Source organism: Pipistrellus hanaki (genome assembly GCF_964339955.1).
Source record: "Pipistrellus hanaki genome assembly, chromosome: 7".
NCBI classification, from domain to species: domain Eukaryota; kingdom Metazoa; phylum Chordata; class Mammalia; order Chiroptera; family Vespertilionidae; genus Pipistrellus; species Pipistrellus hanaki.
Window position 1 is genome coordinate 28,374,986 of NC_140509.1, and position 26,593 is coordinate 28,401,578.

The following is a 26,593-nucleotide window of genomic DNA, read 5'->3' on the forward strand; positions in this document are numbered from 1 at the left end:
TAGTTTGACTTAGCCATGCCTTAGGAAAAACAATAGGTTATTACAAAAGATGGGAAATATTAAAACATTGGAGTTTTTTGGTCTTAAAATGTCTTTCATTAAAACATAAATATTTAAAAATATCTAGTTTTTGGAATTAAATCTGATTTTTTTCCTGACACTTCTAGCTAAGTAATCCTTGGAAATTAAGTTCTCAAAAATTGAGTATTCTTATCTACAAAATAATGTTAATATGACCCATGTCACATTAGAAGTTGTAAAGAGAATCAAATGAGTAAATGCATAGAAAACATATTAGCATAACCCACAATATGGTAGTTATCTTTATTATCAGTTTTGCAATAAATAACTGGTTTTTATTTATGACAAAATGTAAAAGATCTTGAGGATATTTATTTCATGGCAGAGGGCTGCTAAAATTGTGGGCCCACATTTTATGGGCCCTGTAATATGAACTATTTTCTATACTTACTTGTACATGCTAAATTTTGTATCACAGCTTACTTTTGATTCTCTGGAGGTTTTATGGAGCCAACTCTTACCAGCTGACATCAGTGACATCACATTGGTAGCTCAAAATCACCCATGCTTAGCGTATTTATCCCATAGGAATTGGAAAACACTACACACTGGAGTTTCCTCCTGCCTCCCTTGACTACCTTCACCTTCTGCTGTCCCAGGAGAACCAATTGTTAAACTTTTTCAAGCTCATCACTGCTTTAACTTTTTGTTAGGAGGAAGTCTGCTGAAGTCTTTGGGAGGTTTGTGAAGAGTGTGCATCTAAGCAAAATAAATTACCCTCCTGTTCCCTCGAGATAAGCTCTGACTTTTGGAAATTATTTACTTTTTCTGAGCCTGTAAATTTAAAGTTCAAATATGTTTCTTTATTGTAGGATTAACTTTCTCATGCTTTTTATTTCCATGAAAAAACATTGTGATAGAGCTGGCTTACTTCACTTCTCACTTATGGGCTATTTTCCTACATGGGATATTCAGCAGTTTTCAAATTCTACCTATGAATGTTTTCTTTGGAAGGGCTCTCTTTTTTAAAAAGTGCCACTATATTTTAGAACATATTTATAGATAAATTGCTTCAATTTGCCTTAAACGACCTTTCAATAAAGGACAATCTCGAGGGGAAATTTTTATTTCTGCCATATCAACAATTTTAAACATTAAGTATGCACAGCTCTCAAAATTTTTCTTATAGCAAGAGAGTTATATGAAATTCACAGCACTTTATAATAATTTCAAATTTAGAGCACCAATTATAGATGCTAATATATCCAATTCAAATTACACTTAATGAAAATCTTGGCATTAAAAAATGATATAATGGTTGAGAAAACTCCATACTGTTTTCCACAGTGGCTGCACCAGTCTGCATTCCCAGTAGCAGTGCACTAGTGATCCTTTTTCTCAACCTCCTCCCCAGCATTTGTAGTTTGTTGATCTGTTGATGATGGCCATTCTGACAGGTGTGAGATGGCACCTCATTTTTGTTTTGATTGGCATCTCTCAGATGATTCGTGACTTTGAGCATTCTTTTCATATGCCTTTTGGCCTTCTATATGTCCATTTTTGAAAAGTATCTATTTATCTATTTAGGTTCTTTGCCCATTATTTCTTTAATGGGTTGTTTATCTTCCTTTTGTTAAGTTGTATGAGGTCCTATAAATTTTGGATATTAAACCTAATGGGATGTAACATTGGCAAATATGTTCTCCAATGCAGTGGGCTTTCTTGTTTTGCTGATGGTTTCTTTTGCTGTGCAAAAGCTTTTTATTTTGATTTTTTTATTTTCTCCTTAGTTTCCATTGTTGTTAGAGATGTATCAGTAAACTTATTATTACAATATGTCAGATATTTTGCTGCCTATGGATTCTTCTACGATTTTAAGGGTTTCCATCTTACATTTAAGTCTTATCCATTTTGAGTTTATTTTTATGTATGGTGTTAGTTGGTGGTTTATTTTCATTTTTTTTTCATATATCTGTCCAATTTTTTCAACACCATTTATTGAAGAGACTGTCTTAACTCCATTGTATGCTCTTACCTTCTTTGTCAAATATTAATTGAGCATTAATGGCTTTGGTAGACTTCTGGGTTCTCTGTTCTGTTCCATTGGTCTATATGTCTGTTCTTGTGCCAACTAAAAATGGAAACTCCCATTTGACCCAGTAGTCCCACTCCTAGGAATATATCCCAAGAAATCAGAAACACCAGTCCGAAAGAATGTATGTACCCCTGTGTTCATAGCAGCACAATTTACATTAGCTAATATTTAGAAACAGCCTAAGTGCCCATCAGCAGATGAGTGGATTAAAAGACTGTAATACATCTACACAATGGGATATTATGCTGATGTAAAAGAGAAAGAACTCCTATGATTTGTAACAGTGTAGCTATACCCAGAAAGCATTATGCTAAGCGAAATAAGCCAGTTGGAGGAAGTATCATGATCTCACTCATTTGTAGAATATAATGAACAGCATAAACTAATGAACAAAAATAGGTCCAGAGAAATAGAAGCATCAAACAGACCAACAAACTTCTGAGGGAAGGCAGGGGAAGGGGGTGGGTGAGAGATCAACCAAAGGACTTGTATCCATGCATATGAGCATGACCCATGAACACAGACAATAGTGGGGTGAGGGCTGTGCTGGGAGGCAAGAACCTGCTGGGAGAGGTCAATGGGGGTGGGCGTGGAGGGAAGAGACATGTAATCCTTCTAACAATAAAGAATATTTTTAAACGATATATTTTATTATAGAATGCTATATCTAGATTTGCTACTCTTTAAGTTATATAAAATAATTGGTGAAAAAATGAAATGATTATTGGAAATACATGGTTATCAAGCCAGTAAAGGAAATATGAACTCTTTTCCTATTTCTGTCTGAGTTAGGTTTCGAGTCCCTGCCCTTGATGTTATTCAGTGCTACGATAGAACTTTCTCTGGTGATGGAAAGTGTTATTAGTCCATGATAGTCACTACAGTAGCCACTATGCCCATGTGGATGTTCAGCATGTGACATGTGACTAGTGAGACCGAATAACTGAATTTTAACTTAATTTTAATGTAAATATTTCACATTAGTTAAAATATAGTGAGTGGATGCTATATTGGACCATATAAATAGAAGAACAAATAGATTTATAAATAATTCTACCTAAAGACAAACAGCATATAATGAGAGTGAGAGGGAGAGAAAAATTAATTTAATAAAATATATAAGATAGTTCTGATACCGTTATTTTGTTAATAGTTATACACTGGAAAGATATATGGGCCATAGCTGTATTTTAGTTATGTACTCTAAGATCTAGATGTAAAAAAAAAACAAAACTAGAAACCTATTCCAAGAGATAGACTAAAATTCTTACAGATATAAGCTCTTTCTTCGGTTCCCATTTTTATTTTTCTGATGGTCTTTCAGCATTTTCATTGTTGGATTGGCATCTTTTCAAAGACTAAATGGTTCCAAGATAAAAGTGAAAGAAGGAAATTAGAAATGCCTGAAGATTTACACATCAATTCCACATGTGAGTGTGTGTGTGCTAAGGTTGGTGTAGTGTACCATAAGGGACAGAGAATAGGAGGGAGAGACTGGCCTTGGATGCATTATCTTCCATAGTGAAGACTTTGAAAGGCTTTTGTGTTTTCCCAACTCATTTGTGTAGCTGTCATCACTTTACTTGTTTTTCTTTATTGTTTTTATTTCTTTGTTTTTTATTGTTGTAGTTAATCCTCACCCAAGGATAGTTTTTTCTATTGAGAGAGAGAAGAAGGGAAGGAGGAGGGAGGGAGGGTTATTATTTTTTTTTTCTAGTTACTTAATACAGTTTTACAATATCACTTCATACGAAATTATTTGAAATACAACTCTTTTTGATCTGCATATGATTTTATTCCAAACCACATATAGTATTTGCATAGCATGAGGATTTAAAACATTAATCCTAATAGCCCAGCCAGCATGACCTCCTAGGAACCAGGAGGTCACAGTTTAACTCCTAGTCAGGGCATTTGCCAGGGTTGTGGGCTGGATTTCCAGTGTGAGGCATGCAGGAGGCAGGTGATCAATGCTTTTATTTTTATCATTGATATTTCTATCTCTTTCCGTCTCCCTTCTTCTCTGAAATCAATAAAAAATATTAAAAAATAGAACAATAAAAAATAAAACATTAATCCTGATGTATATGTTCATAGGTGCTGCAAGAGGTCATGTCATCTTATTTAAAAGGTCAGGGTATATACTCCAGTGAATTTGCATTAAATTTGTTGCTGTCTTTTAACTGAATTTATCAGGTTACTTCTGTATCCCAAGCAGTCATTGCTTGAGGTCATTTCAGGCTAATATGCATTCCAAAAGCACTTTATTTTAAAAATATAAAGTGATTAGAAATTGCCTCAGGATATGAGACACTGTAAACACACCAATATAAATCAACTCTTTCTTTTCTAAGGGATAATTTTAGGGAGTGATCCTATCTGGTCTCTAGTTAATTATTACATATAGTAACATTCACCTGGAAATGAGACCAAGAAAACAAGCAAAGGCGTTGATAAGGAAGATCAATCTTAGAAATTCCAAGGAGGAAACTGTGTGCAGTAAAAGGCCCACGGGTGGTACTATCTGGAGGGCTACTCTGGGGTCCTTCAGAGCTTCACATAGTGGCCTTTTATGGTAAATTTCACCTGTGGACAGAGCAGGGCTGTACTAAAAAAACAGGTGTTTGACGATATTAAATATTCTGTCATATAACCGACTTACGTTCTGACTTTATGCTCCTCTAGCAAATTTCTGATAATCTGGCCTCATGTAGTTTGCTTACAAAAAAATAGTAATAAAATCTGACTTACAATAGAAACAGATAATATATTACATAGAAGCAGTTTTTAGATTTCATAGGCCCCATGTTTGCCTTCATGAGGTTCTCTTTTGTCTATGTTACCCAGCTTGAGCAGCTCTCTTATAACTGGAGATTTTCATCCATATGCTAATATTTTCAGTGAAGTTATGGCCAAAGTCTGCCAATCTGGGAGACATTTGAACCCTTTGAGATGGTTTTATAATTTCTATTGTATCTGCTTAGGTGAGTGATTTTCAACCTTTTTAATCTCAAGGCACATATAAATTAATTACTAAAATTATGCATCACATAAAAATATTTTTCTTCCTATCTGACAAAAAATAGGTATAATTTTGATTCATTCACACCAGACAATTGTGTTGGCTGTTGTCATTTTCTTATTTGACAATCTAAGAAAAAAGAGGTCAGTGCCCCTGACTAAATAGTCAGGTATTATTATGTTTGCTGAGCTAGATGATAATTTGACAGTTTAACACTCAGAGGACAGTGTTATTTCTCACCGGTACTAGGAATCTATTTTCTCTGAATAGAACTAATTGTGAATTATGTCTCCTTCACATAAAAAAAAGTACTAATTATTCCATAAGAAAGTCAAATGCTGTTGATTTTGTAAGTGTTCCCAAGAGTGAGATGAATTTATCATTTTCCATTAGTACTTACGGACTGGATATACTTTGGGGCTAAGGCATGTAGTACTGAATAATTAACACTATTTTTAAGGAAATATTTATTGACTATTTACTGTGTGCCAGAGGAGGTACCATGTGATGACTGCATTAAGTAGAAGAAGCTAACTTACTCACCACTGAAGCAGTGGTTCTGAATTGGAGATTGTTTTGCCCTCCCTGGGGCACATTTGTCAGTGTTTGGGGACATGTCTGAGTGTCACACCTGCGGAGAGGTACTGTCATCTAGTGCCATTCAGAGATGTTAAATGCTCCACAAGGCACAGGGCAGCCCTCCACATTAAAGAAATATCCAACGCGATAGTGCCACAATTGAGAAACTTTGACCTGGATGTTTAAGCAAATGTTAATACATTTTTGCTTGACATTGTAGGGTGTCTCTCTCTACGAAGTACTAAGAGAACAGCCTCAGTGCAAATGTTTCTTTTTATCCAACTGATATTTATTTTATATTTTGCTTATTATATATTGGCCCAGGAAATGTTGAAGTCTGGGCAAGTGTTCTCAAGGATCATATAGATGCATAAGGAAGTTCAAGTTCCATACATGAATTCCTTTTAGCCTCTATTACACAGATTCCAAAATCCTGACTAGAAACAGATTTTAACTGCAACATGGGAAATATGAAATTAAATTAGAGGTCCAGTGGACTTTCGAGAATAGTCAAAATAGAGGTTAACTGCAGGTCAGTACTCTAAATCTTAGTACTCTATTGTCCTAGGAAGGAAGTATATAATTTAATAAAGTCTTGCATATGGTGAAACAAGCTTTTATACTTCCTGGATACTCACATCTTTTAAATATACAAACACACTCCAAAAAACTTTATATTAGAAGTAAGCAAAAATAAATACATAAGTATAAAATTTTATTCTGAACTCTTACTTGTCAAAATAAGAAAATTGATTACCAACTTTGTGTGTCCCTTTGTTTTATAGATTTATGATATTGGCAGATCCAGCCAAGTGCTTAAAACAAACAAGCCAAATAAACAAAAGTGAATTATCTGTAAAAACTCATAGTTTTTGATAAATTCTTTTTAAAAAATATACTTTTATTGATTATAATGATTTCAGAGAAGAAGGAAGAGGGAGGGAGGGAGGGAGGGAGGGAGGGAGGGAGGGAGAGAGAGAGAGAGAGAGAGAGAGAGAGAGAGAGAGAGAGAGAGATAGAATCAGTGATTAGAGAGTGTCATTGATTGGCTGCCACACACACACACTCCCCCCCCCCCCCCCCCCCCCCCCCCCCCGCACCTCCGCCTTCCCTCTGCACACTTCCTACTGGGGATGGAGCCTGCAACCCAGGCATGTGCCCTGACCCAGAGTCAAACCTCCTGGTTCCTAGGTTGGAACTCTACCACTGAGCCACACCAACTGGCCTTGATGAATTCTTATGAAGAGCCTTTTCCATTCTCTACTATTTCTTTAACTTTTGTCATTGTGGAAAAAAAAAAAAAAGAACTATTTAGTAATTTCATGAAGAAAATGCTTAAGCAGTTAGGCACTAGGAATACAAATGAGAGCGAGACATGGTCTGCTTGCGACAGAAATATACTTGCAAAGTTATAACAAAGGAATGTACACAGCCACCATTAATAATACTGTCTTAATGTTTAATAATCTGACCTATACTTTCTATGAGTGTATTTATATCTGTCAGACCTTAGGTCTGTGCTACTGGGAGCCAGAGAATTGTGCTGATATCTTGGGGAGCATAGACAGGCTACACAGGTTAGAAAGGAGTTGGTATATCCCAAGCAGAGTGGGTGTGACATTGAAGGGCATCTATACTAGTTAAAGGGTAATATGCTAATTAGAGTGGGTCGACCAGACATCCTCTGGAAGTCCGGAAGTCCGACTTCCTTCCCGACAAAGCCACGGTGGTGTGGAGGGGGCTGAGGCAGAGGTGGTTAGCGATGATCAGGCAGGCTGGTAGGCAAGCAGTTAGGAGCTAGTGATCCCAGATTATGAGAGGGATGTCCAACTGTCGGTTTAGGCCCAATCCCAGTTGGACACCTCCTGAGGGGTCCCAGATTGGAGAGGGTGCAGGCCAGGCTAAAGGACAAACAACCGCCCCACATGAATGAATTTCATGCACTGGGCCTCTAGTTATAATATAAACATGCATCGTAAATTTCATGAAAATAAACCTGTGCCCCTCTACCAGTTTGTTGGCGGAACAGTAGGTGACAGAAATGGGAATTCAATCTAGAATATAAAGGATGCTTTAGAATATTTTGATTTTAAGATTTATCCAATACGCAATTTAGATTCCTAAACTTCTAAGGCAGTGAGAATGACATTTTCAGATTTTTGTTTTAGAAAAATAATTCAGCATTGCAGTTGATTGCAGTAGTCCACAAGCCAAATATGAACCAAGCCAGATGACGGTGTTACCCAGAAAGAAGTATTTTTCAATAATATTTCACCACAAATTGAGAGAAATTCATAACCAATTAGATGTCTGAAGTAAAAAAAAAAAATCACAAGAACTTGAAAGTTATGTCCTGTTTTAGCTGGAGTGACATAGATAATGCAGACTAAAGAACTGTTTTGAGATTAAAGGTGGTTTTTATCAGCCTGTACAGTGTTTAGGGAGCAGTTGAGACAACTGATCTGATCTCAGGAGAGAGGATAAAGTGGGAGATTAGGATTTAAGAATCATTAGCAACTCCAGATGGGAGCCAGATTCTGAGCAGGGAAGACTCTTCATTGGCACAAAGCATAGAAGTTTAAGGGGAGGGTTGAGGAAAAGGAGCCAAGAGTCTTAAAGAAAATTAAATTATTCAAGGAAATATAGATTTCAGGAAAGTGTTGTCATGGTAATCAAGATGGAAATAGAGGAAGGCTGGAGGATGAACAGCAGTGTCAAATTCTGCAGAAAGACTAAAAAAGATAAATACTATGTAAGAGTTCTATGGACTTAGCAATTACGAAGCTATAAATATTGAGTATAATTTTTTAAATAACATTTAGATAAAAACCAGATTGTTGGGTTAGGGTAAGTGTTGAAGGTTGCTGTTTATTTAGATTTAGGTTAGTTCTGGTGAAGATTCTTTCTCAAATATTGCATGCTGGAATATTTTCTTCCATAATTTTTTTGTTTGTTTGTTTATCATCTGAGAGACTGATTTTTTGTTTTTCCATTTGAAGATATATATGCCCACATAAAAACAGAAGAGGGATATGAGAAAGAACTTTATAGATTATCTCTTCTAACTACTCAATTTAGAGATAAGGAAATTGGAATCAAAGAGGTTAAGTGTCATGCTCAATACATACGAACAATCAGTAGCAACACCAAGTCTGGGATTGATCTTCTGATTCCTGGTCTGGTATATTATTCATTACTTTGTCAACAGAAAGATAGAGGTCATTTCTATGCAGAGAAAAACAAATGAGCTGTGTCATTGCAGAAATGTTCTGCATGGTTTGCTGCCATCTGTCTTAAAGCTCAATCTGGACTCCCAGGAATTGAGACTGTTGAGCTGCATTTAGATGGGCCATGTGGACAGGGCAAGGATAATCTTTTATTTGTAGGGTTTGATTATTTCCATATATGGGTTATGGGAGATACAAAATATTTATGACAAAATCAAGAGGCTAGAGTTGTGAATTTTTTTCTTCATTTTTATTGTTGACATTTACATTGTCCCCCATTTGCCCATTTCTATCTATTCCTATCCCCGTTTCCTCTGGCCATCCCCACAGTGTAAGTCTGTTATGGATTATGCACATATGCTCTTTGGCTGATCCCTTCACCTTCTTTCATCCAGTCTCTCCTCTTCTCCTAGAAGTTATGGAATTGTTGAGGACTATCTTTGATTCCCTATTTTGTAGGATTATGGAGCTCTGCACTGAGTGGCAAGATTATTATGATATCTGAACGCATAATAATCTGGCCACTCAGTGTATATACATGTATATGCATTTATATATTAGAGGCCCGGTGCATGAATTTGTGCAAGGATGGAGTCCGGCCAGCCTGGCCAGGGGGAGGGGACATGGGCGGTTGTCTGGCCTGCCTGCTGATCGAACTTCTGGTCAAGGAGACAATTTGCATATTAGCCTTTTATTATATAGGATATACACTGAGTAACCAGATTATTACATGTTCAGAGATCATAATAATCTGGCCACTCAGTGTATGTTTCTTGGTAGACCTGCTGTATTTCATACATAATAAAACACAATTGGAGTGAAATAATAAACATTGTGCTTAGAGGGAGAAAATGATAAAGCAGAAAGAGCACTGGGATGGGAGTCAGGTAGCCTCACCCCGCTCTGGGCTCCAGTTTCCTTCTGGACTAGGTCAAGGTTTGAAACTGAAGGTTTTTTGAAGTCCTTTGAAGACTTGTTTGATCAAGCCCATACAGCTTTTAGAATTTTAATGTCTTCAACTAGAAATCTTTTCCTCAGGATATTCTAAGTCCTCTTGTCATGCATATATCCACAGCATGGCCTCTGGAAGCATTTGGGTTTATGTGCCCTGATGTCTAGTTCCCTTTCAGTCTTTTTTTATTTTATTTAATTTCTTGATTAAGGTATTACATATGTGTCCTTATCCCCCTATTACCCCCCAAACCCCAACTCATGCCCTCACCCCCCTGGTGTCTGTGTCCATTGGTTAGGCTTATATGCATGCATACAAGTCCTTTGGTTGATCTCTCCCCCTTACCCCCACCCTCCCCTACCTTCTCTCTGAGGTTTGATGGTCTGATCGATGCTTCTCTGTCTCTGGATCTGTTTTTGTTCATCAGTTTGTGTTGTTCATTATATTCCACAAATGAGTGAGATTATGTGATATTTATCTTTCTCTGACTGGCTTATTTCACTTAGCATAATGCTCTCTAGTTCCATCCATGCTATTGCAAATGCTTCTTTTTTATCACAGTGTAGTATTCCATTGTGTAAATGTATTACCATTTTTTTAAAAATATATATTTTATTGATTTTGTACAGAGAGGAAGGGAGAGAGACAGAGAGTTAGAAACATCAATGAGAGAGAGTCATTGATCAGCTGCCTCTTGCACAACCCCCACTGGGGATATGCCCGCAACCAAGGTACATGCCCTTGACTGGAATCGAACCCGGGACCTTTCAGTTCCCAAGACGATGCTCTATCCATTGAGCCAAACCGGCTTCGGCTTTTTTTTTTTTTTTTTTTTAAATTGTATTACCATTTTTTAATCCACTCATCTGCTGATGGGCATTTAGGCTGTTTCAAAATCTTAGCTATGGTAAATTGTGCCACTATGAATATAGGCTTGCAAGTAACCTTTCTGATTGGTGTTTCTAGTTTCTTGGGATATATTCCTAGAAGTGGATCACTGAGTCAAATGGGAGTTCCATTTTTAGTTTTTTGAGGAAATCCATACTGTTCTCCACAGTGGCAGTACCAGTCTGTATTCCCACCAGCAGTGCACTAGGGTTCCTTTTTCTCCGCATCCTCACCAGCACTTGTTTGTTGATTTGTTGATGATAGCCATTCTGACAGGTGTAAAATGGTACCACATTGCCTTTTAGATTTGCATCTCTCAGTTGATTAGTGACTTTGAGCATGTTTTCATGTGCCTCTTGGCCTTCCTTCTGTCTTCTTTTGAAAATGATCTATTTAGGTCCACTGACCATTTCTTATTGGGTTGTTTATCTTCCTTTTGTTAAGTTGTAAGAGTTCACTGTAAATGTTGGCGATTAAACCCTTATGAGTGATGTCATTGGCAAATATGTTTTCCTTTGCAGTGGGTTTTCTTGTTGTTTTGTTGATGGTTTCTTTTGCTGTGCAAAAGCTCTTTATTTTGATGTAGTCCCATTTGTTTATTTTCTCTTTAATTTCCATTGCCCTAGAAGCAGTATCAGTGAAGAAGCTGTTTTGGCCTATGTCTGAGATTTTGCTGCCTGTGGATTCTTTTAGTATTTTTATGGTTTCCCATCTTATGTTTAAATAAACATATATCACTGAATGTAATTAAGGTAATTTAAAAATTATCAGAATACTTGCACCAAGCTGCAGTCAATAGTTTGATCTCCTTGGTTGATGATTGTTGTTTTTTAAATAGTTTATTTTTAAATATTTTATTTATTAAATTTTTAAAAATCTTTATCATTGAGATTATTACAAATGTCCCTCTTTTTTCTCCCCACTGCTGCCCTCCACCCAGTACCCACCCTGCATCAGGTTCGCCACTCTATTGTCTATGTCCATAGGTAATGTGTACAGCATATAAGATCTTTGTGTAATCATTTCTTGACCCCACTCCCCTTCCCTCTGAGAATTGTCTGTCTGTTCCATTTCCATGCCCCTCATTCTATTATAGTCACCAGTTTATTATGCTCATTAGATTTCTTATTTATTTTGCTTTTTGGATTCAATTATTGATAGGTATGTATTTGTTGCCATTTTGTTCCTCATATATATTTTTTTAAATCTTTTTCTTCTTCCTCCTCTTCTTAAAGAATAAACTTCAACCTTTCATATAATACTGGTTTGGTGGTGATGAACTCCTTTAGATTTTTCTTGTCTGTGAAGCTTTTTATCTGACCTTCAATTCTAAATAATAGCTTTGTTGTGTAAAGTAATTTTGGTTGTAGGTTTTTGCTGTTCATCACTTTGAATATTTCTTGCCACTCCCTTGTGACCTGCATAGTTTCTGTTGAGAAATCAGCTGACAGTCCTATGGGCATTCCCTTTTAGGTAACTAATGCTTTTCTCTTAACTGCTTTTAAGATTCTCTTTTTGTCTTTGGCCCTTGGAATTTTAATTCTGATGTGTGTTGGTGTGGTCCTCTTTGGGTTCCTCTTGTTTGGGGTTCTCTGGACTTGTAAGTCTATTTCTTGCACCAGGTAGGGGATGTTTTCTGTCATTATGTCTTCAAATAGGTTTTCAATATCTTTTTCTGAGGCATCCTCATAATGTAATATTGATATGCTTGAACTTGTTCCAGAGGCTCCTTACATTATCTTCATATTTTTTAAATTTTTTTTCTTTTCTGGTTGGGTGGGTTTTGTTTCCTCATATTTCAAATTGTTGATTTGATTCTTAGAATACTCAATTCTACTATTGAATCTCTCTCTATATATAAAATCATATATATATATATATATATATATATATATATATATATATATATATATATAAGCTCTACCCAATACATATGTATTGGGTAGAGCTTATATGTTTCCTTGAGTAGGTAGAGTGGCCTTGTATAATAGGTGTTCTGTAAGGCCTGATGGCTCAACCTTTCCAGTCACTTGAGCTGGGAGCTCTGGGTGCACACCTTTGTGGACTGTGAGCACAGTCTTGAGACTTGATTGCTGTTTGTGTCACTGGGAAGAATTGACCTCCAGGCCAATTGGCTGTGGGGACCAGCTGTGTCTACAGTGGGAGAGCTGTTGTGCAGGAGACACCCCTATGGAGCAGGACTTGCTTCAGTGGGGCTTTGGTGCTCACTGAGCCTGCCCCTTGAGTGTGTTGCTTATGGATGTGTAGAGTTGTAATCTGGTATGGTCTGATACTGACCACTGGGTACAGTGGCTCTTCATTCTCCAGGAAATGCAGAGTCAGCCACTTTCTGGGGCCACTCAACAGGAGCTACATAGATCTGCAGATTGGAAGTACCCAACTGAGGCCCAGCTGTGAAGCAGGGCAGCGTGGTGCTAGTGCTTGGTTTTGAGCCTTTTATTGGTAGGTTTGGGGCTCCCTGACCCAGCTACAGCATTTGATTTCAGCCTAAACAAGGGCAGACCATTCATATGCCCAAGCTCCTGCACACAGCTTGGGTGGTGTTGTAAATTAGATGAGGTGGGATCTTAGGGAACCACTAGAGCAGAGCTAACAGGAATGGCTACCAGTTGGCCCAGTATAGGAACAATAATCCCTGTGAGCACCTCAGTCTGGGAGAAAGCCTCCCTGGAGTTCCTGCCCTGATGCCCGATAATCCAGTTCCTCCTCATATGTGTCTGTGTGTTTCCCAGAGCCTCATCCTGATGCTGGAGCTCAGAGGAAGCAGAACCTTGTAAGTTCAGTTCCCGATGCAGGCCTTTTAAAGAGGAACAGCCAGGTCTCCAGCAGCCTTTGTGTCACTGAGCCCTAGTCTGCACTGGTTTTTACAGCCCGTAGTTCTTACTGTCCATAGGGACTTATTTTTCCAGTTCTGGGACCCTGGCCTCCCCAGGGATAAGCTCCCTCCCAATTAAAAAAAAAAAAAAAAAGGCACACATGGGGTGGGTGCCAGCCCAGCCCATTATATGCCTCAGTGTCTCCTACCAGTCTCAGTGCAGTTTCTTCTTTACTTCTCTAGTTGTGGTACTTCCATTCAGCCAGCTTTCTAGTGGTTCTGGATGATGGTTGTTCAGCATCTTAGTTGTAATTTTGATGTGGTGGGAGGCGACGAATACAGGCGTTTACCTGAACCACCATCTTTCTTGATATCCTATTGATTGTTTTTAAACAGCCTTTCCAGATTACTTTCAATACTTTCCCATTAACTTAGGAGAAAAAGCAATATATATATATATATATATATATATATATATATATATATATATATATATATATATATGCGCAGAAATCTGTGGTGGTGAGTAATTTAACTCTTTATCCCAAAAGTCACTTTTTACACTAAGACACGTTTATCACCATAAAGATTTATTGCAATTCTATATTTTCTTTCATTGGAGCTGTCTCAATTTAATTTTGAAGGGATTGTAAGATTTGTCTTCCATATGAAACCTTATTTTCATTCCTTGAAAATCCAAATGTCACATGAAAAAGTAGAAAACTGAAGCTAGAAATCATTAGTATGAGTTCACTTAAGTTTTCAGTGTGATAAAATGGTTGTCATTTCTGTCAGACAACAAAAAACATTTCCCCCTAGTCCAGCTGAACTGCTTCACCAAAGAGGACTGTTGAACTTTTAGTAGTTTCCAAAAATGAAATAATCAGGCAGTTATTTGTCCGAAGCTTAATATAAATTTCTTTTGTTTGATTTTATCTGGGCATTTTTATTGAATTTTACTTGATTTGCTTTTTCTGACTCTTCTATTGGGGATGGCTTTTTGCTTGTAAGTTTTACTCAAATTGACATTTTGATGCTTTAATACATTAATGAAATTCCTAGAAGATAGGCTGTGTTCTTTGAAAGATAAAGTATTGACAGAGTACACGAAAGGGACATTTTAAAGTACATTTTGATTTCCTTTGCAGCTTGATAACATATTCGCTGCTGTTTGGTAGCTCCCAGAAACATACTTTCCACTACATGTCCAGATGATATTTGACAATATTGCAGTGCATCTTTCTGTATCCAGATTTATGTATGCAAATTGAGTTCTTGGCAGTCTATGACTATCACAAAAACCTTATCGCCCAGTCTGGCAATATGGGAGCAAAAAAACCCCACAAAAAACAAAAACACACACACAAAAAACAAACAAAGAAAAAAACAACTTTCTGAAACCATAAAAAACCTTAGCCACTGAATTTTCCAGACCATGCAGAGTCTAATCTGCTTTTCATGTTATTTTATTTTGCAAAACAAAAGTGTATACACAAAAACACTATGCACCAGACACTCTTCTAAATTATATACATAATTGATATTTTTTTTTAAAAAATAGCATCCCTTGCCAAAACCGGTTTGGCTCAGTGGATAGAGCGTCAGCCTGTGGACTGAAAGGTCCCAAGTTCGATTCCTGTCAAGGGCATGTACATTGGTTGCGGGCACATCCCCAGTAGGGTCTGTGCAGGAGGCAGCTGATAGATGATTCTCTCTCATCGGTGTTTCTAACTCTCTATCCCTCTCTCTTCCTCTCTGTAAAAAATCAATAAAAATATTTTTAAAAATAGCATTCCTGTGACATAGGGATTATTATTAGCTCTGTTTTACAGGTGAGGAAATTGAGGCACAAGGTTACAGAGGCAGCATGAAGAGACAGAGCTGGGGCTCAACAGAACAGTTTGACCCCAGGGTCTTAAAACTTATGCAGTAGACAGTGCTGTGCAGCTCTGACTTAAATGGGCAAATTACAATGTAGGAATATAGTTGCTAGTCAGACAGTTTATTTATCAGAAGTTCTTACTCAAACCAGGATTATGCAATGTACTATCTTTCTCTATTTTTTTCTAAGATATATATATATATATATATATATATATATATATATATATATATATAGGGTCGGCAACTAAGTAATTGCGGATTTTTAAAAGAAAATCAAAGACAATTTTTTCATGGAACTAAATAACTTTATTCTGTAATGTATTGCCCATTTTGATCAATGACCTTTTGCCATCTTTCAGGCAGCATCATAATCCCAGGTTCAAAAAACTTCTGGTTTTTATTAGCAAAAAACTGAATCAGGTACGATTTGACATCATCATCATTATTGAAATTTTTACCATTCAAGGAGTTTTGTAAAGATCGAAACAAAAAGTAATCAGATGGTGCAAGGTCAGGACTATATGGTGGATGTGGCAAAACATCCCAACCAAGCTCCATTAATTTTTGCCAAGTGACCAAAGATGTGTGTGGCCTTGCATTGTCATGATGGAATACAACACCTTTTCGATTTGTCAATTCGGGCCGCTTTTCTTCAACTGCATTGTTTAATTTCGTTAGTTGTTCAATGTAGACATCAGAATTGATCGTTCGGTTGGGTGGTAAGAGTTCAAAGTAGACAATTCCTTTGTAATCCCACCAAACTGATAACAAAACCTTCTTTTGATGAATATCAGCTTTTGATGTTGTTTGAGTTGGTTCACCTGGCCTGCTCCACGATCTTTTCCGCTTGATATTGTTGTAAACAACCCATTTTTCATCGCCAGTTATCAGTCGTTTTAAAAATGGATCATTTTCATTACGTTTCTTTAGCAAATCGCAGCTGCTAATGCGTTGCGTTAACTGTGATTCTTTCAGTTCGTGAGGAACCCATGTATCGAGTTTTTGAACATAGCCAAGTTGTTTTAAGTGATTTTCAATGCATGTATGTGATACATGAAGCTTCTCTGCAATCTCACGTGTTGTACTGTGACAGTCCGAATTGATTATTGCTTTGATTAGGGCGTCATCAATTTCAACTGGATGACCAGAGCGTTTTTCATCTTTGAGTGAAAAATCACCAGAACGAAATTTGGCAAACCGATTTTGACACTGCCGTTCTTTTAAGGCTTCGTCACCATAAACAGCACATAAGTTTTTATGAGCTTGCGATGCGTTTTTCCCTTTGCGGAAATAAAAAAGCAAAATATGACGAAAATGTTCCTTTTGATTTTCCATTTTTCAACGAACGCCAAACGAAAACTACAAAACAGATCAAAAAACTTTTTTTACTGATTAACAGCTGAATAGCCAACTATCAAATAACAAAATGTGTTTTACATTTGTACTACATCTGCAAACCTAAAAATTCAACTGAAGCCATATATGTGTGAAACCCGCAATTACTTAGCTGCCGACCCACTATATATATATATATATATATATATATATATATATATATATATATATATATATATATCTTTTTCTTTTTCATTAGTGAGTACCAATGTAAGCTAAGCCACCCTGATGTAGGCAAGGAATTTAGAAGACATAAGGATAGAATAATCCAAACATTAAACTAGTAAGTAAATTGAAGTCATTTGTGCATTCTAGAGAGTGGGGGTGTCGGGGAGGCAGCATTAGCAAGGTGGTATCCATCTACCCAAGGGAGTTCTTATCCATCTGCCTGCTTGCCCTGCCCTGGGCCATGCCTCCCAATGGCAGAGCTGCCATGAAAGTTCTCCTTCTTAGTTGGTGTTATGGACGCTACATCCAAGCGTGCTCAGGATAAGTAACCAGAATAAAGGGGAGGTCTCTTTGGAAAGTGTAATCTTGAAGTTAAAACCCTTTCCAAAGGCTCAACTTGCCATGAAAACCAATGCCTAGACATTGAAAGGCTTCTGTTATTTTTGTAAGACTTAGTTTATCTTAATACCTTTACTCACCTTGTTAGACTAATGAAATGACATGCCATCTGATATCACATCCAACTCAGCGGAAGTTCAGAGTGCTCTGTCCAGTGGTAGAGATCACGGAGGATACTGTGGATGAAAGGCCAGAGCAGGATTCCAGATGAGCAGCGTGGAGAAGGATCTGGAGGGACATAGCCGGCTCCTATAGACCCGCAGACTGCATTTTGTATGGGGTTCTTGTGCTCCAGGACAGGCAGTGATGGGCACTGAGTCCCGTTGGGGTCATATAAGAATCCCCGAGAATCTCTTTCCTACGCTTACTACTACAAGAATGAGAGCCAACATTTCCATTATTGTTGTGTGGTTGTTGCAATTACTGTTGCTATTATGGTGGCACTTTTCAGTACAGTTAACATGAGTGCTGTGCTGAGGGAAGTGTAGTCGGATAATGGCTTTTCTTCTTGCTTTATTGATTCTCCATTTACAAATACACATTTCCCCCCTCTATATATTTTTATACTATATAGATCCTGCATCTAGAAGCCAAAAGTCTATTGTGCCAAGTTAAAAATGGGTAAAGCAGTCTTCTCAGCTCTGGGAATACAAAGAGGAATAAGAAATCACCTTTGCCTTAGAGAAGTTTACAACCTAGTGGCAAAATAAGACAACTGGTACCTGCTTGAAAAATAAGGCAATTGGTATTTGGAAATAAGGCTGCATTCTATTCCTACTTGTTTGTTTCTATGACTAAATAGTGAAATATTGGAAAGTAGGGCCAGTGTCTTGTTCTTTATGTGTCCAGTGGCTGGCACAGTGCCTGGCACATAAAAGTCTTTCCAAAACTGAATTAGTTCAATATCGATTCTTAAATTGAATTTGCAATAAAATCATATTTAAAATTTTAGTAGATTTTTTGCCATAAATATGTGATCTGGTAGAAATCATTTCCTTTTTCTAAAGCTTTGGAGCCATCCATCACAAGAGGTGAATGCAGCATCACTAGAGAAAATGAAATTAATCCCATAACACGGGGTAGCCTTTAATTCACGTGTAAATTTCTGCAATGCTCTGTATAATTTAAACTCTCTGAGGTGGCCTTCCTTTAAAATTTTGCATGGAATTATGACATGCATCTGGTACACATTCAATATAGATGATGACTTAGGCAGGAGAGAGAATTAGAAAATATGGACACATAAATATTGAAATGATCCACTTGGAGGAAGCACACACCTCTTTGCCTCTTGGCTGTTTAAGAACTGTGAATTACACAGTTTACGTTTTGCTTTAGGTTATTGTTGGTGAGCAGGAGAGAAGGAGGTAAAACGTAACAGTCAATTCCAGAATTCTAAACAACTCAGTTGTAAAGAGAAGTAGTTGTGGAAGATGCTGAAACTCGTGATTTAAATGAGGCCTTTTAATTATATATAACTTCCATTTATACGCTCGCGTCCTTGTTTTTAATTAGTCATAAGGATGCAGGTAGCTTTGATTTCAGATGTTAATCTACAGCTTTAGATAGTGCTTGCTCTCCAGAACTGCTGCTTGCTTTGATAAGGCTCAGAAAGGGAGGGGGAAAAATCTTAATTATTCAGAAAGGGGAGGAAAACCTTCGTTAGGGAGAAAAGAAGTACTTAATGATTTCTCGAAACTATAGTCAAAGATAAGTAAGTAAGATGTATTGTTTGAACAAATTAAAAAAAATTATAGGAAAGAAATACAAAAGCTATTTGTTCTTTTTTCCAACTCTGCTGACAATAAAAGAGACCTGAAATTAGTAGTGACAATGAGATAGATATATAGATGAATATTTGATCAATAATCTCATGTCAAATCTTTCTCTTCTCCCAAAAGTGTTTTCCATTAGATAGCTATCTTTTTAATTGCTTGATTTTTATTGAGAGAGAAAAGTAAACATTGATCTGTTGTTCCAGTTATTTATGCATTCATTGGCTGATTCTTTTTTCTTTCTAATCCTTTTCTGAAGATATGTTTGTATTGATTTGAAGAGGGAGAGAGAGAGAGGGAGAGAGAGGAGGAGAGATCAATGTGAGAGAGAAACATCAATTGGTTGCTTCCTATAACTGCTTCTACTGGGGATTCATCAGGAATCGAACCTGCAACCTTTTGTTGTAGAGGGTGATGCTGTAACTCACCTGGAGAGAGCATTGGTTGATTCTTGTATGTGCCCTGAAGGAGATCTAACTGGCAACCTTGGCACATCTGGACAATGCTTTAACCAACTGAGCTACCTGGCCAGGGCCGCCAGTAGTTATCTTAATATTTATGTTACATGTTTACTGCAGGTCAATTATATATTGTAATTTCTTAAAAACAAACACAAAAACAAACCAACAAAAAACCCCCACAACAAACCTTGATTCCACTTGGGCTTATTTAAATTATTTCTATTTAATTCTTCAAGAAAGAATATGCATTGGATTTTGATGCAAAAATATAAACTATGACATAGTCATACTTTATATTGCCTAATTTAAGCTGCATTTCAAAATTTCAAAGCAAGTACAAATAAATCACACAAAGAATGCTACAAGAAGAGTTTAAAATTTCAAATTATGACTTATGGCCTACAATGCTGATACTTTTACTAAAATGCTTCCAGTTTGTTTAAAACACAAATGTTCTAAAAGATTTTGTCTTTCTAATGTTTTACACTTTCTAATAATTATAATGTATCATTAATATTCAATCTCATAATTTTTGTACAGTTTTTGATTACTCAGATTTTAGTTACAAGCATAGATTATAACATATTCATTTTTGCCTAATCCAAATTACTTTTATTTATATTAAAAACAATAAGTAATATTGTTAGTCGCTTTTATAATGTAAAATTTTATTAATATTTAAGAATGAGCAGGAAATGGGATATATTTGGATATTACTAATTTATAGACATATTGATCACATTATCACTATGTACAAAAATTGATAATGGTTTATAAAAGTAATGAACTTGTGAAAATTTAATGACATATTTAAACAACTTAAAATGTATATATGCACACACTTAGACATGCATAGTTATTCAATTATTTCAGGTTGTTTTTTCTAAGACTTCATGGTTAATGGAATGAAAATCATGCAGTAGTATCTTTGTGGGTATATTTGTGTTTACTCAGGAACATAATGTCTTTTTATAAATCATTTGAATTTTATTACTCCTTATAATAGTAAAATAATTGCTCATTGGATAATTACTACTAGTCATTTAGAAACAAAATTTTCTAGTCTTAAAATTTTGTTCACTGTTTTTTATAAAAATTTTAATATTGAACTGTTTTTATTTTTTATTTTTATTTTTATTGATATTTTTAAAATATATTTTTATTGATTATTTACAGAGAGGAAGGGAGAGAGATAGAGAGCCAGAAACGTCGATGAGAGAGAAACATCGACCATTGCCTCCTGCACAACCCCCACCAGGGATGTGCCGGCAACCAACGTACATGCCCCTGACCGGAATCCAACCCGGGACCTTTCAGTCCGCAGACTGACGCTCTACCACTGAACCAAACCGGTTTCGGCTATTGAACTGTTTTTAAAGGACACTTGTTTCTAGTTATAAAAGCTGTAATAATTTGAAACTTAGCAATGAAGAAGATAAAAACCCATGTTCTCATGTCATGTGACCATAGCTAAAATTGTGGTGTGTTTCTGGAGAGGTGGTGAATAATGTGAGGGACTGAAAAGAGGTCTGAGAAATTGGAAATGAAAGTCAGGAAGAATGAAAAGCATTGCCCTGAGGGAGGATAGGAGTCAGTTTGAAGGGTCAGAGATGTGTGGGAGATAAAGGAGACCAAGATACCACCTTCCCTGTGTATCAGAATCTTTGTGAAACCTGGGACTCCACCACATTTGGAATCACATGGTCTGTGGTGAGTCCTAGGGAAGAGTATTCTTTTAAAGCTTCCAAATATGTTTAATGTGGAATCAGGGTTAAGAAAAATTATTCATAGTGTTCCAACTTTGGAGAGCATCAAAATCACATGGAGTGCTTCTTAAAGCACAGGCTTAAACACACACACACACACACACACACACACACACACACACACACAAACACACTAATAAAAGAGAAACATGCAAATTGACCATACCTTTGCTATGCCTGCAAGCCACACCCATAAGCCAATCAGGAGCAAGTATGAAAATTATCCCAACTAAGATGGCTGTGGCCACAGAATGAGCAGAAGGCTTGGATTTCCTTGGTGATGGAGGAAGCCAAGCTTCCTGGCCAACTCTGGCCTCCACTCAAGGCTACAAAGTTTCAATTATAGAAGATAAATGAATCCCAGATACCAGGGCCTCTGCTTGGGTCACCTGGGGGCATGGCCGGCCTGCAAATCACTACCGGCCCCCTGCCCAACCCAACCCAAGCCCCAAGTGAACCCCCACCCTGATCTGGGACACCCTTCAGGGCAAACCAGCTGGCCTCCACCCATGTACCAGGCCTCTATCCTATCTAATAAAAGAGTAATATGCAAATTGACTATCACTTCAACACACAAGATGGCTGCCCTCATGTGGATACAAGATGGCCACCACAAGATGTCCAGCAGGGGAGGGCAGTTGGAAAGGGCCAGCCCTGCAAGGGAGGGCAGTTGTGGGTGATCAGGCTAGAAGGGGAGGGACCAGGCCTGCAAGGGAGGGAAGATGGGAGAGATCAAGCCTGCAGGGGAAGGCAGTTAGAGATGACCAGGCCTGTAGGGGAGGGCAGTGTGTGTTTAAGCCTGTGCTTTAAGAAGCACTGATTGCCCCTAATCACTTCTGCCTGACAGTTAGGGGCAATCAGGCTGTCAGGCAGAAGTGATTAGGGGCAATCAGGAAGGCAAGCAGGCAAGCAGTTGGGAGCATGCAGTCCTGGATTGTGAGAGGGATGTCTGACTGCTTGTTTATGCCCAGTCCCGACCGGGCCTAAACAGGCAGTCAGACATCCCTTGAGGAGTCCCAGATTGGAGAAGGTGTAGGCTGGGTTTAGGGACAAACACTCCCATGCACAAATTTTGTGCACCAGGCCTCAGGGAGGAAGGGAGATGATAGATAGATAGATAGATAGATAGATAGATAGATAGATAGATAGATAGATGTTGAGAGAGACTTATTGATTGACTCTTAGATAGATAGATAGATAGATAGATAGATAGATAGATAGATAGATATAGATATAGATATATAGATGTTGAGAGAGACTTATTGATTGACTGCCTCCTGCACATCCCCCACTGGGTATTTAGCCCATAATCCAGGCATGTGCCCTAACCGGGAATCTAACTCTGACCTCCTAGTTCATAGGTCAACACTCAACCACTGAACCATGCCAGCTGGATAAGAACAGGCTTTTGGATCTTGCTCGATTCAGTTGGGCTGGGCTGGACAATTTTTTGCATTTTTTATATCTTCTCTGGTAATGATGATGCTGTTGGTCTGAGACCATACTCTGAGAACCACTACTTACCATCCTTATGAGAATTTTCACTTCAGGATACAAGAGTGCTATTCAGTTATGATAGAGGGTCCTCTCTCAAATCCTTCATGGAAGCAGGTGGTATCTTAAATAAATCTATAATCATACAAACCTGAAAGTGAAACAAAGTTCATTGAAATATTTTTTACTAGAAAACAAAACTGTAGGATTTTCAAAAGTTTTTCAGGGAACTTAAGGTGGAAGGAACTATTATTGATGTCATACATGGGAGGCATATGTAATCCAGGGGGAAAGAAGGAGAGGAACGAAAACATATTTCACTCTTCCTCCAAGCAGGGTGATTTTGAACATTTCATTTTTGAACATTTCTTTACCATTTTTTTTCTTTCTGAGCACTGCACACCTACATATTGTCTTCTGTCAAGCCCATAGTACTTTTTTATAGTTATACACTCACATTGAAAAATCAGCATCCTTTCTCTTTTCTTGACTGGGAATTTATCAATGGAAGGTAAATCCTCTGGCAAAAGTCATACTTAATGGAATTTTAACTTATGGACAAGAACAAAAAAGTTCAAAATAGGGAGTTCTTGCAGATTTTGAAAGCTCAGAGGGTCATAATGTTGTGGTGAGTGATAAGAAATCCAGTCTTTTATCATAATGATGTGGTTTAAATTTTGTGCATGTGTGAAATGAGAAAATACAAGAGAACATTGTATTGTTATTTGGTGTCATGAAATTCTGAAAGGGCCATCCTTGTGGATGTTTAAAATATATCCAGGGTGATGCTAATGTAGTAGAAAACACTGATTTTGTAAGAACATGGAGTAGTGTTTAAATACTAGAGGATGATAATGTAAATGGGTAGAGTTGGCTAAATACAGTTGACAAGGACATTCAAAGAGAAGGAGGCTGTTAAGCAATTTAGGGCACATGTACCAGCTACAGATGATCTGTTTAAGGAAATTAATAGGTTAGTTTATCAGGCCACCTGAATAGTTTTCTTTTTCCTACCTATTAATAAGAGTCTAACCCAGGTTTTTGCTAGAACGTTCAGTATTTGACTGAATAAAGTTAAGTGATTAAAATAGAGAGATCTTACAGCTCCATACTACTTATGAAGATGACTGACACACAAAATTCAAGAAAAAATTTAAACATTGTGACAGATTATATCACTGGCCATCTCATTCTAACTGAATATCCTTAGTTTCCCACTGCAACTAAGAAGCAAAGATAAAAAAAAGTAAATATTTATATCTCCACTTTCATCTTGTTCATTTCCTACCTCATTTGCTATCTGTACCAAGCCATGCAGGACTCATTTCATTTATTAAAAATTCACCTTGATCTTTTCTGCCTCATGGACTTGGATATTCTACCTGCCTTGAATACTATCCACTTCACTTCTCTTCCAAGTCTTCTTTATCTAACCAGGCTTACTGGTAATCAGTTCCATTACCATCTCCTTTATAAAACTCACCATACCTGTATTATTCTTCAATCCTTTTTCCCCCTTTTCCCTGCTACTTCCAAGAAATAATCTAGTTTATCTTATTCACTCCTATTTATGGCATGTTTAGTATATACATAGCCTGTGATTAAAAAACAACAACATGTTAGTTGAATGAATTAATAATCAAGCTCTAGAATAAAGTTTTAGAATCAAATTCTAGAATTAAGGTTATTAATTAAAATATAAGCTGTAGGCATTTGAATCTAAGATATGCCTGAAAAGAAAAATAATTTTACTCTATTTTCTGAAAGCCTATTCAGTGCTCAGAATATCTAACATGTTTTTACTTTTCTATGATGGAGAATAAAGTGATGATTTGTTAAAATATGAGGAGAATTAAATTGAACACTTATAGACTATATAAAAATACTCAGTGGAAAAGAAAACATAGTGTTAATAATTAGAGATAGCAATACATTCATTATTTTAATGAGAGCACTAAGGAAGTTATGACAATTTAACAATATGATTGTGCCAGATTAAAATACTCAATTGGAAACTAAAGATTTATCTAATTAAATTAATTACAAATTTTCGGACTTTTTAGCATGATCAGTTTTGAGGTTATCACTAAATTAGGAGGTATGAATTCCATCTTTAAATTTATTCTCTAGAAATACACTAACCAGGATACTAGGAATAATATTATCACCAATGCCTTTCATGAAATGGTTAGTTAATGGGTATTTATCGTATTAGACTGAATTTATTTTATTTATTAAATGTACTAGAGATTGCATAAACTCATATTAGAGGCAAATACTGGAAATCTATTATTTCCTGCTGTCTTTAAAAAAAAAAAAAAAGGTGAGTGGTTCAATTTTGACAAAATATTTTGACTGAAAATAGTTTACTATCTCCATAATACAATCACCACTGATGTCTCCTTTTCCCCTAAAAAATATTGTATTACAGTTATTTGCTTTGAATGTTGCATTATGGGTGGAGAATGATGTGACTCTAAGTAGCTTAGCAGCCTGGCTAGAGTGACTCAGTGGTGGACCCATGAACCAGGCGGTTGCTGTTGGATTCTGGTCATAGCACATATCTGTGTTTTGGGCTCAATCTCCAGTAGGGGGCATGCAGGAGGCAGCCGATCAATGATGAGAATCTTTGATGTTTCTATCTTCTCTTCCTCTCCCCTCCTCTCTGACATCAATAAAACAGCAACAACAACAAAAATGTAAATAGCTTATCAGTGTTCTATGATGAAATAGATTTATTTAAATTTGAAATCATTATAATAATAATGATTCCTAGAATCATTGTGCTTATGGAAGTAGCAAGAAGTTGAAGAATATATTTTATCATTGTGATTATTACTGGTTATGATTTTATAGACTCATAGAAATATTTTAAATTTATTCCACAGCCATTAGCTTTTGGCTTTTTTTAAATTATTAAATTTATTGGAGTATGACATTGGTTAATATTATGTAGGTTTCAAGTGTACATTTCTATGATACATGATCTGTATGTTGCATTGTGGACCACCAACAAAAGTCAGATCACCTTCTGTTACCATATATTTGGTCCCCTTTACCCTTTACAACCATTCCACACTTCTTCCCTCCGATAACCAACATACTGTTGTCTGTGTCTATAATTTAAAAAAAGGAATATCTCTATGACGATAGAATTATAGTATTAAACTCTATTATTTTGAATAGCACTTATATGCAATTGCTAATGTCAATTGACAACAAAGCTTTTATATCCACAATTTGGGTGACTCTACCTATTAGACTTAATTAAATGCAGATATATTGCTATTCTGTATAAATACATTGGAACCTTGGTTCTCAAACTTAATTCATCCCAGAAGGCTGTTCAAGAAGCAATTTGTTTTGAAAATGGAATAATTCTTTCCCTTTAGAGATAATGCAAATTGAATTAATTCATTTTAGCTCCTAAATGATTCCCTGTTTAAACCTTTCTTATAAATACAATATATGTCTTATGTACTGTTTAATCTATAAATTAATACATCTTTTCTTAAAGTTATTGAGCCACTCCCTAATAGCCTTAAAACAAGTCACTTTCTGCACTGGTTTCTGGGTTGTGTTTCAGGATGTCAGTATGCAGCATCTTTCCTTTTCACATATCACTGCCTCC

The 26,593-nt window shown here is 36.7% G+C and overlaps 1 protein-coding gene across 7 annotated transcripts in view; it reads left to right on the top strand.

Moving 5' to 3' along the window:
- ADGRB3 (adhesion G protein-coupled receptor B3) overlaps positions 1–26,593 on the top strand; it is a 687,259-nt gene that overhangs the window by 70,583 nt on the left and 590,083 nt on the right. The gene's annotated exons all lie outside the window — the stretch shown is intronic.